Raw genomic sequence first — 5,489 nt, 5'->3', positions numbered from 1 at the left:
ATGATTCACAGATAATGACAGGTGTTGGAGGAGTCACTAAGATGTTTAAGCCGTTCAACAGACTTAACTTCCTCTGTATTATTCTGTGAATATACAATAGAGGCATTTTCTTTGTGAACAAATCAGTGTTTTGAATTGATCTTTTAAGTGAACTTACTGTTCTTGTTTACATCTGTGTACTGATAGATATAATTAGTTCACTGAAGTTCCTCCCTTTTAAAGTGTATGATCCTTTGTGAAAAAGAAGTGTGGTTATTTGTATTGAATTGAATGTGCACTTTTACCTAAAATATTAAAAGTATAGACTACTTTTAAAAAAACTACACTGGCAACTACTATAATATTAATGAATAAAAGGCCACTTAAAGAGAGTGCACTTTCATCACTATGTTTCTTAAAGGGATGGTTCGGAGTAAAATCAACCTAGGGTCCTTTGCACCATGACCTCGAGCCAAAATTTATGCATTTGACAGATGCTTTTATTCAAAGCATTTTACAGTGCATTCAGGGATTATCTTACACTTCTATCAGTCCATGTATTATCATGGAGTTGAACCATGCATGATATTGGTGTTTGTAATATGAGATAGCTGTGCAAACTTCACTCTAGCGGCGGCGGTCTTTAGCTTCTCAGCTCTCATGCCGGTTTGAGTCTCGCTCGGCCTGCTCCAGTTGAGATGGTGCCGTGACCCGGATGGCATTCCCTGCAATTTCTGCTCAGCCCACTCAGGCAGGCACTCCCATGTATTTCTATAGACAGGTAGGTGTGCCAAACTAGCCAAGTCTGATGTTAGTTGCAAGTTTAGTCTGACCTGAGGAAAGCCAGTCTGATTATTTTGTATGTAAGGACAGAGGGCTTTGCCCCCAGCATTAGGCCTCCTGGTGGTTGGGTAATTACAGCACACCAGAAGTGGCATCGCCATGGTAATGCTGGCAAATCCAGACATAGAGGCCGGAGCCACAGGCTCCACTAATCCTGTTTGAGACCATCAGGAGCCATGGCCGCCCCAGCCGGAAGACTTACAATTACCCAGTGGAGAAAGAGAGGGAATGAAGGAATGGGAAAAAGAGGGAGAATAAGAAACTGGAGGGGATTTATGCACGGTTCTATTCTCTCTCACACAGCTTTTGTTCAAAATAACTTCAGACCTTTCATTGTTCAGCCTGAAACACGTGGAACTTTCCAAGAAAATACACAATACAACATACACAAATGCTGTTTCCAGCATTTTCAATAATTGCATCTTCAATTCCCATGAAATATTTGTAATGTTGAAGGCAAGTTGATAAAAAAATAATATGTCTGGTCCTGTGAGTATGTGGGTCGGGCTGTGATGCGTTTGAGTTTCAGTGACTGTGAAGAATAAATGTGTTTGAGTGAGTAAGGTCCAGTAAAATCCTGCAGTACTACAGCCAACACTACATTATTGAAACTCAAGTGCTCTCTTAGCTCCTTATAAACGGTTCTAGTCTTCTCCCTGAGGTCCTTAATAAAGACAAATTCCTATTATACTCCATGCTGTATAAACAAGGCTCTTGTAATGTTCCCATTGCCCTTCACAGTGCGTGTTCTTGCCTCATTTGACCTCAGTAAACCTGAACATTTCTCAGCCATTTTCTATCACACTTCAGTGGTTTGTTTTGGGGCCAAAGGACCCGACAACTTCCTTGGCCCCTCATGTGTCCTGTCCATTCTTTTTAACAAGGTTGGACTTATTGAACACAGTTCTGAATGCTACACACACGCACACACTCTAATCCCTTATATTGGGCGTATAAGCTCAGAGAATAGAGCTCAGTGGTAGTCTCTCTCTCAGGTTTGTCCCCTTCATTTGGGCTGCTATCAGGGGTTCCGCCCAGGCCCGGTTCATTCCCAATCCCCGATCCAGCTTGCCAATCCAATCAACCCCTCATTAAGACACACAGCGGGGAGGTCAGGAACTGAGCTTACTGCTCATTCACACATATCTACTCATCCACAGGGGTTACACACACACACACACTAGTGTGCAAGCACCATACACAGATACATCCTCAACTGCATTCATATATGAACATCATCCATATATGTGAATAAAACAAATAAAAACAATAAAATACACAGAGATATATTTTCACTCAGTAAACAAAGCCACTAATCTATGTATGAATTTCATATTTTATACAAATATAGTTTTTCTTATCTGTAACACTTTATTTTGATAGGCCACTTTAGACATTCTACTAACTATAAGTAACTTTTCAACTACATGTCAACTAACTGTCATTAGAGTTTTAGTAGACTGTATGCTTAATATCTGCTAACACTTTATTGTGATGATCCCCCAACAGACATTCTATAAGTAACTTGGCAACAACAAGTCAACTTATCAACCCGAACCCATAACCTAACCTTAACCTAACAGTTTACTGGCAGTCTACTACAGTCTACTAATACTCTAATGAGAGTTAGTTGACATGTAGTTGACATGCACTCAACTGTCACAGCTTAACATAGCGGCGGGAGAGGGGCCATCAGACTCCAATGTTTACATCTCCCCATTTCCTCATTTTCGTTCTGTCGTGGCCAGAATTAAAATGAGGGAATGAATTAGTCAAATGTGGCCACAGTTGAACTAAAATAAGAGAACAAATTAATAAAACATAGGAACATATTCTTAATTTGTAGCCACAATATTTGAATGTCATGTACAGTACATTTAACAGGGCTGGCTGAAAAATAAATGTAATAAATACACTTGGGGCTGTGGAAAAATAGGAAGTTTTTGTGTGGTTTTCCTAACCTTGCTTTGAAGGAGGCAGGGCTTTATCTGGGGTATCCGGTGCCCCAGTGCAGGTTGGGGGGTTGAAATCCCAAGATTTCCCCAAGAATCATCACCACCCTGCTAGCGACGGCCGAGAAGCTTCATAATCTGGATTAAAAGTGCTAACTCGCTATGTTAAACATTGCTTTACCCAGGGTTAAAAGTGGCCATAAGGGGTGCAAAGTAATAAACAGTACCAGTGAAAACCTCACAAACCTGCATCCACACACACAGTAAGTTTTCCGACACATTATTTAATGGGAGAGGGAGTTGTCTCTTCCAAAAACACAAGATTTTTGACACAAATCTGACGCGCCTTTGGAGGGATAACGCAATTCACACCAACAAAACATTCTGACGTGCACCGTTTTCCATGATGGAATCATGTCCCCTTTGGGCGGACCAACAGAGTGCTGCAGTGTGAGTCTGAACTATTACGGCATACACATCACCCCACTCTGAGCACACGCAGGAAAATAAACACACAGAGGGGAGGACATGGACATAGAGAGAGCAAAGTGTGTGTGTGTAAGGCAGAGAGAGACAGACTGTAGAAGATGAACAAAGAAATGATAGCTTCAACGGCCAGCATGTGGCATTAGACAGGAATTAATGGGTTGGTGTGAAGTGGCAGGGCGGAGGCTCGGGGAACAGGGAGGCAGAGGAAGGTGAAGCATTACTGCTGGATGGAGAAGTCTAGTGCCCGGGCCGTCAATCTGCCAGTGTAAATATCCATTGCCCATTCCACAGTTTCAACACTGGGATAAAGTAAATGGAAGAGTAAATGGGCAGCATGGAAAACAATCTTTGGAATGTTTCTCTATATACAGTATTATATTCCATATTTCTCTTCAGTGTCTTCACAACTTTGTATGGATATGAAGATATTGACAGGAAACATGTTGAACAGTGATTAAATACAATATACTTTTTTTACATTTTTAACTTTCTTTATTGAGTAATGTTGCTGTTTGAGCATGAAAAAGGTCTCCAAAGTTACAAAGCACTCCAAAGAAAGTTATTTTCTTTATCAGTGCGCACTGTTTCTGAGCTCCCTGAAACGCCTCGATTGTAGTCTTATGTTTTCTTATGGATATATATGTCACAATATTCCTCATTTAAATAAATCTCACCAAAGGCATACACAAAAAAGGGGTGAGGTCTGGTTGAGCTGTGTTAGTAGTGTTGAGACTTGCGGTTATGGTAAAGACTGTGACATTTCCAAAACACGCTCGTAGTGGTTGACCAATCACAACACACTGGTCCAGCTGACCAATCAGAGCACATTGAGCTTTTCGGAAGGAGGGGCTTCATAGAGACCGTAACTAAACAGACAAATGGGAAGAGAGGTGCTGTAACAATGATAATGAAAATCAAAGCATGAAAACCTAAAAACTAAATCAGGACTGAAAAGGGCATAGCAGGTCCCCTTTAATGGGGGTTTCAGTTATGTCTCTTAAATGTATCAACTTTTTGTCAGATGTTTCTCCTAAATCTCCTTAGGATAATTTTTTTTTTAAAGGAGCTGTATGTAAGAAATGTATTTCAATTAATCATAAAATGGCCCTGATATGTCACTAGACATTAAGAAATCATATTTCAAATACTTATATCACTGACAACAGTAATCCGGCCAGGATATTGTCATTTAAAAAGTGAAGTTGCAGCCCTCAACTGATGTTGATGTTGTCATCTTGTGTTTTGGCCTGAAGCTCCACCCTCCGACTATCTACCAATCAGGAAGTCAGTAGTGTTTCGGCATCCGGGTTGCCAGCTCAGCTGTAGTTACCACAGCTGCAGCTACAAACGTTCGTGCTGGATCCTGCAGCCTATCTGGCAACCTCGAGTCAGGGGGAGGGGGAGGGGATACACCGCTCTACAGTAATTTGAAAGTGATTGCAGTACCAGTTTTCGCCACAATCTTACATATGGCTCCTATAAATAAAATAAAAAAAATAACACTGGATAGTTCCACCACTATCCTATCTGGTCGGATTTGTCATTTTTCTTTCCTACGGTTCTGCACATTTCCCATAGAAGTTTATGATGAATGTGTGGGATTCCACCTGGCGTCTTACACTCCCTTTGTTTGGGAGGAGATAAAACTAACACAAAGTCAGACAAAGCTCTCTACACGTCTTCTGCCTACACAGCAAAAACCAAGCCAATGTTGACTTAGTTTGAGGTGAGAGTGGCTATCCATGCGAGAATAGCTGATTTATTTTACATGCATGTCTTCATTTGATTTGCCAAAGAAAAAAAGAATCCTTTGCTGTGGGATGTTATTCTCTGAGACTTTTTCTCTCTTTCTGTATATTCAGTGGCCCCAAAAGTCATGATCAAAGTATTTGGGCACTTAGATCATACTAGATAACAAAATATTAAACCAAGTGGCATTTATCTTCTCATTGGTCTGACCTCGTGCTGCGAAGAGGGAGAGCGTTTTTCAGGGTGAAAGGGTTACAGCTCTCCGGCGCATTCCAGCAGAAATCGCAGAATCAATGGCCATGAAATTCATTTCTCACATGGCTGGATGTGCGTCTACTAATCATAACCTGGACTGACAATTCAATCACGCCTCCAGTGCCTCTCTTTCACAGCTTTTATTCTTCCTTCCACCTGTCCTGCCCGCCTCCACCACCACCCACGAGAACTCATTACACAAGCCCCCCCAATACTTCATTA

This window comes from Leuciscus leuciscus (assembly GCF_965113295.1).
Source record: "Leuciscus leuciscus genome assembly, chromosome: 10".
Taxonomy (NCBI): domain Eukaryota; kingdom Metazoa; phylum Chordata; class Actinopteri; order Cypriniformes; family Leuciscidae; genus Leuciscus; species Leuciscus leuciscus.
Note: the sequence above shows the minus strand (reverse complement) of the source record.